The sequence below is a fragment of the Gymnodraco acuticeps genome, unplaced genomic scaffold (genome assembly GCF_902827175.1).
Source record: "Gymnodraco acuticeps unplaced genomic scaffold, fGymAcu1.1, whole genome shotgun sequence".
In the NCBI taxonomy this organism is placed as follows: domain Eukaryota; kingdom Metazoa; phylum Chordata; class Actinopteri; order Perciformes; family Bathydraconidae; genus Gymnodraco; species Gymnodraco acuticeps.
Window position 1 is genome coordinate 437,227 of NW_022990732.1, and position 13,570 is coordinate 450,796.

Here is a 13,570-nt window from a genome sequence, read left to right on the forward strand (position 1 = left end):
GATTAAAGTAACATGTAGTTTTACTTGTATAATATTTCCATTTTGTATAAAAGACCGTTTGTTTTCATCTGTTTTAGAATAAACAAAGTATTGGCTTCAGAATACCAAACTTGTTTCGGCAAATTCAGATGATAAATACAACTTTGAAACTTGTAACGGCATAATTACAAGCAGAGAACGGAGTAATGTAACATCACAGCAAGCATAACAACAGCCGTGTGTTATGAACACTGCTGTGGGTGCGCAAATCATGAGGTCATCAAACTGGCCTTGTATGAGAGCGATGCCTTTAGAAACTTGGAGAGAGACCAACCTTGTACACAATGCCTGGTTGTACACAGTAGCCTTGACACAAACGTGTGAATCTGTAAGGTTTACCCTTATATTCAAATGTGAACAAAATTGACTGTCTTTGTGTACAGGAACACTGAAAAATGCATTTGAGAGATCTTATTACAGTAAAAAAATGCTGCAGAGGCTGGAACTTAGGAAAGAATCAGATAAGGACTTGGGACGAGCGCGCATAGCTGCATAGCATTTACAGCTGTAAATCCTGGACAAATCTCCACTCGTCAGGAGGTTTTGTCTCTGATCTTTTTGACAGGAAACACTGGAGTGCGTACCGGAATCGTTACACGGAATAATGACCCCTTGTTTAAACAGAGAGGTAAACACTGACCGAATGCCATCAACAACTTCACGTTTCAATGGGTACGGGGGTTGATTTGAACGGAACGTGGACATTAAACATACGTCATATCTGTGAGCTGCCCAGAGTGAGTATGGCCCATCTGAAAGCGCGGCAGGAAGCTCAGAGATATGAGAATTACCCCATCATCCTCAACCAACAGCAATGTGCGTAGACCGGCTACGTTTGTGCACATTTTCATCTTATACATGTCACCTGACATATAGTACATAACATATTCTGTGATGTCCAATCAGTGAATGACTCCAAATCTTTAACGATTGGATCCAAATCCCTCTATCTATCAGTGGGCCCCCTGGCTAGTGAAATGTGTGGACCGCCCCTGGGATTTGACACAGTTTGTGTTGTGTGGGTGTGCAACAGGAACCAGCTGCGCAGCAAACTCCAAGCTTAGTTTTAAGCATGAGCTCCTCATTCACACATTCTAACAGAAAAACTCATCATAGCATTTACACAGATTAACAACATTAACAACGTTAGCATGTATAATGCAAATGAGAAGCCTCCATGAACACAGCAGGTGGAAAAACACGTTGATCAGTCAAACGCAACAACGCCTGAGAATCAGGATATGTCAGCAGCCATTTAATACACATTCACACAGTTCTTTATCATCAAAAGTTTTTGAACCATCGTAGGAGATGGCTGCCGGACTTTAAACCCCTCATTTGTGGAATAAATGAGGCCTAAGCCGAACCGGAGTTTCAGATCTCTGCCCAGTAAATGTATTAGGCAGACGGAGGATAAAAGAAACTGTTTTTTTACTGATGTGGGAAATGGATTGACTATCATCACCGTTATCTCCACTCTGAAGTGATACAAAAACTTCTCCTTTACAGTCACCCCAGCCGCTCCCATTGAGTGCATTAGTTAATGAGTGCATACATCTACCACTAAATTTGCAATCAGGCAAATCTGCCCTTTTTACTATAGAACATCAACACCCATGATAGCTAAAGTTAGTGTGGGGACATTTCTCAAATGCTGTTTCACTGTCATATTTCAAATATGTACCCTCTTTAACCACAGGCATGTCTTCTACATTTTCCAATTTTCAAAAGCATGATGTGTGTGTATGTATTCACTTCCCTGGTTCGATGATGCTGGCTGAATTTCCATCTCGCTCGATCGGGTCCCCTCCTCCCCATCTGGTGTAGGTCAGTCTGATTGTGAATGGCCCCGTCCTTGCTGTCCCCCTCTCTGCCTCCACTCGCCAGTGTTCTGTGAGCAGTCCCATAATCCAATGTTCAACACTGCCACACTTGAAACATCTTTCTCAAATGAAGGTCTTGCTTCTCGTCTTCTGCCTCGGAAAACCTCTTCTGCCTCTCCCTCGGTATTGTGACCGGCCAGCATTCTGCGTAGCTTGCGCTGTGTCTGTGAGTCCGTTGAGAAAGGCATTACTGAGGTGTGTTGCCCAAACACTTGCTTGGGCTTGGGTTTGTTTATCCCGCTGTTGTCCCCATCTACTTGGGGCTGATGGGGGTGGCGAGCTTGGAGTTGACTGCATGGCTGGGGCTTGTAGTGGCGGTGGAGGTGGAGGTGGGCCAGCCGGATTGCCAGGGTTGTACCCCGGGGGAGGTTAAGGATACCCAGTCGAGGAGAGGTCATTCAGGCCTGCAATGGAAGAACACAGAGATGTCTGGGGTTTACATGGTTTTGGAAATAATTTATTTTCCTTCTTTTCTTCACATTCATCTTCAACCTTAATATTTTCTTTAATGCCCAATGCCAACTGCCTTCTTTCACGGCATTCTGCTTAATCCTCCCAGTATTTATTATAAACACTTTCTGTGAGTGTCCAGTTTTCTATATAAGTCTTTTACTTTAACTTTATTTGTATTTCTACTTCTTTCTTGAAGAATACATTTATTCTTTAGTTTCTTGATTTTTAATTTACTCAAAAACCTCCCTTTGGAAATCCGAACATTTCCGTCCATATATTTAATTTAGACAGACTGTTTTCACCATATTTTACTCTCATGACGTCTACAATCGGGCCCTCAGGAGGGTGTACAAGCCCCCTACTTTGCCTTGCTCCCATGACAAAATCACCATTTGTTTCACAGTACAAATCGTGCAAAAAACTAATCGTAAACCCACTTTCTACGACGGGATAAACCCTATGTGATATTTGTTTCACAGTACAACTCACATAAAAAACTAATCGTAAACCCACTTTCTACGACGGGATAAACCCTATGTGATGTTTGTTTCACAGTACAACTCACGTAAAAAACTAATCGTAAACCCACTATCTACGACGGGATAACCCCTATGTGATGTTTGTTTCACAGTACAACTCACGTAAAAAACTAATCGTCAACCCACTTTCTACGACGGGATAAACCCTATGTGATGTTTGTTTCACAGTACAACTCACGTAAAAAACTAATCGTAAACCCACTATCTACGACGGGATAACCCCTATCTTCGAGCAGCCCCTTTCATAAACGTCATGGAGTTTTAATTACGTTTAACTTTAAACAATTTAGACATTGTACATCTCACCCAGTATTGGAAAGCCTTTCTAAGTCCGTTTGGTCTCGTGAAGTCAATCAGTTCCACCCCCGCCGCTGGTCCTCTCGTCCCGTACTGTTTTTGTCGCGGGGTAGAGGGAATCCGAGGATCCTGTAGCTACCCACCAGCGTCCGGAGGTCTTCCCAATCGAACTTGCAGAGACCCTGCTCGCAGCGCCAATTGTTATGGAAATCTAAAAACCCCAATACTGTAGAGTATAAGTCAGAAAACAAATAAATGGTGAATCCAACAGAGTTGTCTTTCTGGTGATGTTTATTCGAGGCCTCAAACAAACATCAGATACAATAAAATATAGACACAGGTCTCACAGAGTATAGGATAGTCTGCGCGAGTGTGCGCAGTTCAATATAATAGCAAAGCAATATAAAGGGAGAGTAAAATGGTGGGAAGGTAAGAAATCTTCACACGGTCACATTGTTATTAGACACCTGGCCTTGAGCTGTAGAAGTTCTCGTGTGACTTTGTGTGAGTCAACTCAGTAGCCAAAACAGCTCTGTGGCCTTGAAGTAGAGAAGATAGAGGAAAACAGCACAGTAACCTAATGAGAAGCATTTGGTTACTTTGAACATATCAGGATATCATAAAATTTCCACTACAAGATATAACCTTGCACTTTGTCTCGTGAACATTTTCACTATTTTGACATTTTTATAGATCAAAATTGAACTAAAGAAATAAATGGTAGATTAATCCATATTGAAAATAGGTGTCAGCTGCTACACTAATTATAATAGTTATATTTCTTAATTAATTAAGATAAGATATTACTGTATTGATCCCAATTTGGGAAATGTTTGTGTTGCAGCAGCATAACAAGAAAAACAAAATATAAGTTATTATACAAAAGTTTGTGACGGATGGAATATTAAATTGAATATAAATGTAAAATGTACATGTGATTTTACGTCCAAGAGAAGCTATGGAGCAGAGGTGATTTGTTATTAGTTCAATATGTCAAACTGATTTCCCTGACTACAATCTTTAGTTACATGGTGAACTGAAACGTTATGCTGCTTGTACTAATTAGACTTATCATATAAGCCACACAGGTTTTAATAGGATTTATTCATTATCTTTACTTATGTTGCGGTCTTTTCAGCAGCGCCATCTCTAAAACGGCGATACAGTCACTACTCATCATCTAAATGTCACCGTGACATGGACACAAATGTAACGTCAGCTTACCCAACCCAGTCTCATAAAAAAACGTGTAATAACTATGTTGGTCCACAACGTAGGACGTAGTATTTCTACAAAAACGCCTCTGAAATTGTAAGATCCCTACGTTTTTATTCACCATTCATTCCAATGGCTGGCGTCTATGTCACGTGATCTTCACATTTCTCCCTGCAGAAAAAAAAAACATGGCCGAACTTCGTTTTATTCTCGGTGTAAAATGCCTATTTTAAAGTTAGTTTGGCCATTAAAATGCGTTTTGATGTCATTTGATGCGAGAAATATGAGTTGTTATTTCAGATTATGTCTGCAGTGGATGTACATGATCTTTAGTTTGCTAGTTATTACGAAGATTACTTCAGGAAATTGTGTCTATACAACGTTTTCATTGTCACCAAGGTGGTTGCTAGGGATGCTGCTATCGATATTATTTCTGTTATGTTGTGTAACTGTTTAATGGTGTTATCTTTATTGCTACCCCCTTCCCTGTCAATGTATAGTGTTGGTCCACATCGCAAACGTATTAGTTCAACAAAATCCGCAACACAAGTTGGAGTCCGTCAGGACCGAGGGTCGGAGCAGCTCATTTGCTTTACAGAATATTACACCCGGAAGTAAGTATTCTCTCCGCTTCGCTTGACAAACCCTGTGATAGTCCTCAAGCTCTGTGATTGGAGAGTGTGCCGAGCGTCGAACAGCACGTGAAATGGGATGGAACCACGGCAGACTGTCCAAAACTGGATTTGAACGGGTCCACCCCGTCCCCCCCTCCCCCATCCCGTCCCCAGAACTACACATGCTGGCTATTGTGTTTCGCAACATGTTCTATAGATGAGAGTAACAAATGCGTCACTTCTGGGCAAAAATAACGGCTCCGCCCACTTTTGGGGGAAAACAATGCTGTCAGTTGAACGGCGGTCAATACAAATTCTGAAGTTTTTGCCAATCCGATCAGAAATGTAAGAAAACCGGAGATTTTTGGATCTTCAAAGAGCCCGATTCCAATGGCCAGACAGGCAAACAATTGCATTAAGCCATTAGAAATTGACGATCGAGCTCGATATATGGTTAAATATAGCAGTAGGCTATCGATTTTCATAGATGAGAGTAACATCTACGTCACTTTACGGCCCCGCCCACTTTCGGGGGAAACAACGCTGTCATTTGAACGGCGATCGAGCCTGAAGCCACAGAGCTCTTCCTTTACTGTCCTATCTTCTTAGAGGAAGTACAGAAACACTGAACTCTTGATTATTTTTAATGTTTGAGGTGCAATAAACGACACAGTAGCTTTTTGGCATGATACAACTATTATGTTCCGCCTCGCTCATGAGAGTAACAGCTGGAGAAATTACAGCCTCGCCTACTGATTTTAATTTAACCACATATCAAGACCGATTGTCGATTACCAATGATGGAATGTAATTGTTTGCCTGACTGGCCATCGTAATCGGGCTCTTTGAAGATCCAAAAATCCACGGTTTTCCAAAAAATTTGATCGGATTGGCAAAAACTTCAGAATTTGTATTGACCGCCATTCAAATGACAAAGTTGTTTTCCCCCCAAAGTGGGCGGGGCCGTAATTGTTGCCCGGAAGTGACGTAGGTGTTACTCTCATCTATGGCACGTCTCTACTGGGAGTTGTAGTTTTAAAAGACGTTTTTGTATTTCCCATAATAAGAAGTTGCCAGTATTAAACTGTGTACATCCCTGGAGGTTTAGGGGATAGGAAACACTCAAATGTAAAACATATAATTAATAAATGGGTGAAAATTGCTTGTGCCCATAATGGGCAGCATTAATATATACCCACATGCCAGCTAAGGTCAGAAGAGCTTTATTTAACAGCGGGTCTTATGTTTTTGACCCGCTGTTGTTAATTGATAATGCCTGAAACATGCACTTGTCAAGGTTCAGAGGCACATTTTGCAAATATGGCAGTATAGCCATCGATCATCTTAAGATAAGATATACTTTATTGATCCTAAGTTGGAAACATTTGCTTTACATCAGCATGTGTAACAGTTGTAAATATGCAGTGGTGTTTATTTCTAAATCATTTAAGTTGGAAACATTTGCGTTACATCAGCATGTGTAACAGTTGTAAATATGCAGTGGTGTTTATTTGTAAATCATTTAGTATAATCACACAAATTCTGTGTTTTATATTTAATAATTCTGTGTTCTTTATTTATTGATTGTTCAATACCTGACAAGGCCGGTGATGAAAAACTTTGGTCGCAGGTTCCTCAACAGTGCATTACAAGACATCTATCAATATGTGTGTATACCTCCACCATTAAACTGTCGTATTCTGCACATTTCTTATACTATCTACATACATCTTATATAAGAGTATAATACATATGTATAATATCAGTTAAAATAAGTGCTGGAGGTATACACAAAGTTTTTCATTCATTGCATAACTACACCGTTTGTGTATATGATATGTCAATAAACCTTACATCACCTTCCGTAATGTAAGCTCTGTTGATCCCCAGCACCTCTCCGACCTGCTTTCCTCTACTCTCCCCCTGGACTTGAACTTCAGCTCACCCGATGAACAACTTAACCACCTTAATTCCACCCTACTACTCGCCTCCCTCAACAGCCTGGCCTCCCTCAAAAGTAAAAATGTCACTTTTAAAACCTCCTCACCCTGGTTCACCCCTGCACTCCGTAAGCTGAAGCAAACCGGCCGCCAGCTTGAACGCCTAACCAATAAATCATCCCTCACAGTTCACCATGAATCCTACAAACTCCATCTCACTACCTACAGAGACACCCTCACTGCCGCAAAAACTGCTTAGCTCTCCACCATCTTTACCGACCCCTCCCATAACCCCAGGACCCTCTTCTCCACCGTCAACAAGCTCCTCAAACCCTGTGCTGACACCCTCCCTTCCTCCACTTCCACTTTATGCAGTTCATTCCTCCAGTTTTTCTCTGACAAAATCATTGCCATTAATCTCTCCCTATCCGCTGCATCTGACACACATACATCTCCCCAGCATCCACCGCCACAATTTCTCCCCCCATCTCCCTGGACCTCCCGAGCCCTCCTCCCCACGGCCGCCTCTCCCAGTTCACTCTGGTTACCCCCCCTGAAATACTCAAACTGATCAGCTCCTCCAAACCCACAACCTGCTCCCTTGACCCTCTACCCACCCCTCTACTGAAGTCCTGTCTCCCCGTCCTCTGCCCCTACCTTGTCAACCTTTTCAACTCCTCCCTGTCCCAAGGAACCGTTCCCTCTGCCTTCAAAACTGCTGCTGTCACTCCCATCCTCAAGAAACCCGGTCTGGATCCCTCCTCCCTCAGTAATTACCGTCCCATCTCCAACTTCCCCTTTCTCTCAAAAACAATAAAACACATTATCTCCAAACAACTCCACCGCCATCTCCAAACCAACCAGATTTTTGAACCCCTTCAGTCTGGTTTTCGTCCCCACCACAGCACAGAAACGGCCCTCATCAAAGTCCTCAATGACCTCCTCACCTCTGCTGACACCGGTTCCCTCAACATCCTCAACATCCTCATCCTCCTCGACCTGAGTGCAGCCTTCGATACCATGAGCCACACCATCCTGCTTACCCGACTCCAGGACATCAGTATCGAAGGTACTGCACTCAGGTGGCTCCAGTCCTACCTCTCCGACAGATCCCACTTAATCTCCCTCAACAACCACTCCTCTGCCACAGCTTCAGTCACCCAAGGTGTTCCCCAAGGTTCAGTACTCGGCCCCCTTCTCTTCATCATCTACATCCTCCCCCTTGGTCAGATTCTCCGCCAATACAACCTGGACTTTCACTGTTACGCCGACGACACCCAGATTTACCTCAGCACCAAATCCCCCAACAACCCCCCCCCCCCCCTCACCCACATCGAATCCGGTGTGACTGCAATAAAATCGTGGATGCAACACAACTTGCTCAAACTCAACAGCAATAAAACTGAACTCCTCCTCATCGACTCCAAATCCACCCTCAGCAAAACCCCCAACCTGACAGTCACCATTGATGGCACCCCTATTTCCCCCTCCACCCAGGCACGCAACCTTGGCGTTATATTTGACCCCACCCTCTCCCTCGAGCCCCACATCCGTCAAGTTGTAAAAACCTCATTTTTCCACCTCCGCAATATTGCCAAACTCCGTCCCTCTCTCACCCGCCCTGCAGCTGAGCGACTCATTCATCTCCTCCCGCCTTGACTATTGCAACTCACTCCTCTACGGCATCAGCACTACATCCCTCAATAGACTCCAGCATGTCCAGAATGCAGCCGCCAGACTCCTCACCCACACCAAATCATGGCATCACCTCACCCCGGTCCTCAAAGAACTCCACTGGCTCCCCGTTTCACACCGCATCCACTACCAACTCCTGGTCCTCACTTTCAAAGCCCTCCACCATCTGCCCCCCCCCCCCCCCCCCCCTACCTCACTGACCTCCTCATCCTCTACCAACCACCCCGGTCCCTCAGATCCACCTCAGCCAGTTTGCTTTCCATCCCCAAGGCCAAACTCCGGAGCTTCGGGGACAGAGCCTTCTCTGTGGTCATGGAGTTTTAATTACGTTTGCGGTCTGGCTCTCCCAGCTTGCACGCGGTTTGATTGGCTAGCGCTTGTACTGTCAGATTTGCATAAACAGGATTTGATTGGCTGACGCTTCCACCTCAGCTTCAAAAGTTGAACATTGCTCAGCTTTTGAATCCTGAAAATCCTGGAAATCCTGGAAATCTTCGCTTTGCTTCCCCACAATGCAGTTAGGCGAAAAGCGAGGCAAAGTGATGTCACCCCATTCAAAGTCAATGGGAAGAAGCGTTGGAAGATTTAACGCTGCTGTGTGGACGGGCCGTTACGGCGGGACGCGGCGAGGCTGTGAGTCGGTGTGTGAGCACCAGTGTTGTGCTAGTTACTGAAAACCAGTAACTAGTTACCATTACTAGTTACTTAATAGCAAAAGTAACGCAGTTACTTTACTAGTTACTTACAAAAAATAAATAATGCGTTACTGAGAAAAGTAACGTTTTAGTTACTTACAAAAAGGGCTCCCATTTATTATTCTCCAATGCAATAACAGTACTGAAATGAAGGCTATAAGGATAGCCTTCATTTCAGTACTGTTATTGCATTGGAGAATAATACAATCTGTTGATCAATTTGACATGCATTATATGCAATCTGGATTGTATCGATATTAGCTGGCTTTCCATTTTTGTATATTCCTTCTCCAGGTAGTTGTAAAAAGTGTTCCGTCCCATATGCCGTGTGCCGCCCGGACATGGTATCATGCTAACTAGCTCCCTGAAAGCGGGTGACTCCACTGTAGCAATAGCCTGCATGTGTTCCACAACATACCGTGCAATGGCTTTATCGACTTTTCCCTGGCTAGCAGTCCCTTGGTTAAAATCCAGCCGCTGTTGCTTAGGTGGAGGTGGAGTGGCGTCGACTGAGTCTGTGGTCTTACGGAGCCTACACACGGCGGCGTGCGTTGCCGCTTCAACGCTTCTGCCCATTCACTTTGAATGGGGTGACGTCACGATTCGCCGAACTGCATTGTGGGAGCAAAGCGTAGCTTCTCTCGCGGTGCTCGCTGCAAAAGTAGAGCAATGTTCTACTTTTGCCGCCTCGACGGAGGCGTCAGCCAATCAAATCCCGCGTATGCAAATCTGACATTACAAGCGCTAGCTATACGCAGTTATTTCCCATATGTCAAAAAATGGAGGAGAAAATGATCGTGGCGGTACTATATGACCAGTCCCTCTTTACATACAGGGATACAAACCGGAGGAGCCAGGCATGGGGGGAGGTGGCAGAGACAGTGGGTGAAACTGGTAGGTGTTCGCCTGTTTGGGGAGTTTATATCCAGTGTACTTCGTTTGAATGGACAGCTAGCAAGCATAGACAGTATATTTAGCCAGCATGGATGTAGCATGAATGCTTTGCTTTGTATGTCCGGGGCGGGACATTCATGTGATTGGTTGTTGGTCGCGTTGTTCGTAAAAAATCCCCAAGCTTCAGACACGGCCACCGCCAAGCGGTAACGCACGCCGCCGTGTGTAGGGGCCGTTACGGCCCCTACACACAGCAGCTTTTTGGCGATTTGTCCACCGCTTCCGCTTCCGCCCATTGACTTTGAATGGGGATGACGTCACTTCCCTCGCTTGTCGCCGAACTGCATTGTGGGGGGGCGAGGCGAAGATTTCCAGGATTTCCAGGATGTTCAGGATTCCAAAGTTGAACAATGTTCAACTTTTGAGGCTGAGCTGGAAGCGACAGCCAATCAGATCCGTTTATGCAAATCTGACAGTTCAAGCGCTAGCCAATCAAACCGCCTGCAAGCTGGGAGAACCAGACCCGCAGTTCATTTCTATATTCCACAAAAATGGAGGAGAAGTTAGTTATTGCGGTAGCAAATCACCCGGTTCTTTATGACCAGTCCCTATTTACTTACAGGGATACAAATCGGAGGAACCAGGCATGGAGGGAGGTGGCAGAGGCAGTTCGCTTGTTTGGGGATTTTATATCCAGTTTACTTCGTTGCTAGCAAGCATAGACAGTATCATTAGCCAGCATGGAATGTAGCATAAAATAGCACCATAGACATTAATCTCATAAATGTTCAAAATGTTAAAAGAAATAGTGGAGAAGAACCGGGGTTCTTTGCTTTGTATGTCGGGGGCGGGAGATTCATGTGATTGGTTGTTGGTCGCGAAATCCCCAAGCTTTCAGACACGCCCAGCTCCAAGATTTTCAAGATTTTTGAAAAGCTGCTGTGTGGACGTACCGTTAGCTACTAGCTTCGTCCCAGCATGTTGTTTTTGCAGATGTTTTAAGAGATTTGAATTACTGGTTTGGGCAGTAGATAGGATCTTTGACCCGCCAAGACACAACTTACATTTAACTAAAACGTTCTTTTCTTTGTGCTCGACAAAAGTGAAATAGTGAGAATATCTCCAGGTGGAGAAACTAGACTTGAGCTCCGCCGCCGCCATGATAGTCTTGTTAGTAAACAACACAAACACGCCCACAGCGCGTCTCCGCATGTGACACAGGAAGTATCTAAGTACATTTACGTAACTCAAGTACTGTACTTAAGTACAGTTCTCATCTCTGTTCGCCTGGCTGTTGACTATATAAAAAAAACTAACGCAGTAACGGAGTAACGCACCATGTAGTAACGGTAACTGAGTTACTGAAATTAAAAAGTAATGCGTTAGAGTACTAGTTACAGTACGGCGTTACAGTAACGACACTGGTGAGCACACACACAAACTCCCAGCCACGCTGCAGGTGTGTGTGTGTGTGTGTGTGTGTGTGTGTGTGTGTGTGTGTGTGTGTGTGTGTGTGTGTGTGTGTGTGTGTGTGTGTGTGTGTGTGTGTGTGTGTGTGTGTGTGTGTGGTGTGTGTGCTCGGGCTGATTTCGGGCTGGGTTTCGCTGTCTCGCAGACGGCGACAGTGAATACACATACTATACAGAGATGCTGTATGAGAAGCCAATGTGAGTTTGGAAAATTGCACAATATAAATCTATTCTAGTAGACCTCAACAATAGAATTATGATCAGTAGAAATGGCCATAACATGGGACCTTTAAGATGTAAAAATGTTTTAGGTTGTAGTGATCACTGGTTGACATAATTCACCATGGAACTGTGGGGTAGGGGTATTGTTTCCGCACGGACATATGTGTTGCTACCTGTATATATTGTGTGCCCTCCTGGCTTTTCTTTCTCTTGTCTACTCGGACTGCAAGCCAGCAACATGTCCTTTTCTGCTCCTCATTAAAGTTACCTTTTGCACCTTCGATGCATCGCCTCCGACTCCTATCTCTCGGCACTACAAGGTAAATGATTTACAGTTATTATTATTCATCTCTCGATTTATTGGAAATCAAGTAACAAGATGCCAATTTACCACTACCATTACCATAACTCAAGGATGTAGGCCCATTTTCAATTATTCTTACCAGTCTTACAACTAAGTGAGTAAACAGTGCCTTCTTACTCTTACTTTACTTACTCTTACTTCTCTTTCAGGTTCCACCTCTGTCCTGCTTCTCATTGAGCTTTCTATTTCCGTTTGATACATGGTGCAATGCAATATTTCCCCCACCTTTTACTCTACATTAACCACACTTTTCACTGTTGTTTTTCACAGTACATGTCTAACCTGAATATGAAGTGTGTTCATATCTCCACACTATCAGGTCTTACCTCTTCAACACATAGATATCCAGTTAAGGCTGTCAGTATCCCTCCTGTATACATCGAGAATTGGTCTGACACGCTTTTGGAGATACTAATGGCACCGTTTTGTAGAATGAGGCTTTTGTCTTTGAGGGCGACACCGGACGACTAAAAACAAACACATTTGAAATGTTTCCATTATTTGTGTCTTTATTTATGTGTCTTTTATTTTATAATTTCTAGATACTTTGCCAAAAAAGTGACCCAACTGATAGGATGTCATATAACATTTCCAATGTCACTGTTTTTCTTCCTGGCCCTCTTGTTGTGGGTGCAGCTGCTCAGCTGTGAGAAACACTTTCAGTATGAGTAAAGGTTGAACTCACTCAAATTCAAACATCCGTTCTTTGTCAGTCGTAAGCAGTGGCGACTCGTCATTAGGGGCAGATACAGCCCCACCTAGTGTCAGCAGAAAGTAATGCAAATAATAATTCCCAAAATATGCAGCAAAAAATACATGTTAAAATATATATATATTTGTTATAGTTTAGTCATCTGATTCGTCTGTACATTGCTGTTTTAGTCTGCGTTCTTCTAATTAGTGTCTGTCTACAGTGTGCCTATTGAGCCGTGTTGAGCGATGTGGGGCAAGCCCCTCTCTCTGCTGTCAAAATATATATATATATCCGTTGGTGTAGCTCGCTAGCACCAGAAGCTAACAACAACGATCTCCGGTACCAGTGCGCTCTCTCTCTCTCGCGCACGCACACAACATGGCTCGTTCCACACACACACAGAGCCGAGCTTTAATGAAACACAGAGACCCAGACATAATTTCATATTATTTTCGAATCAATAATTTTCAAAAGATTTTTTTTTTTTTTAATAACCATTTTTCCTCCTGGTCTCTCGCGCCCCCCCCACCCCCCCCCCCCCCCCCCCCCCCCCCCAC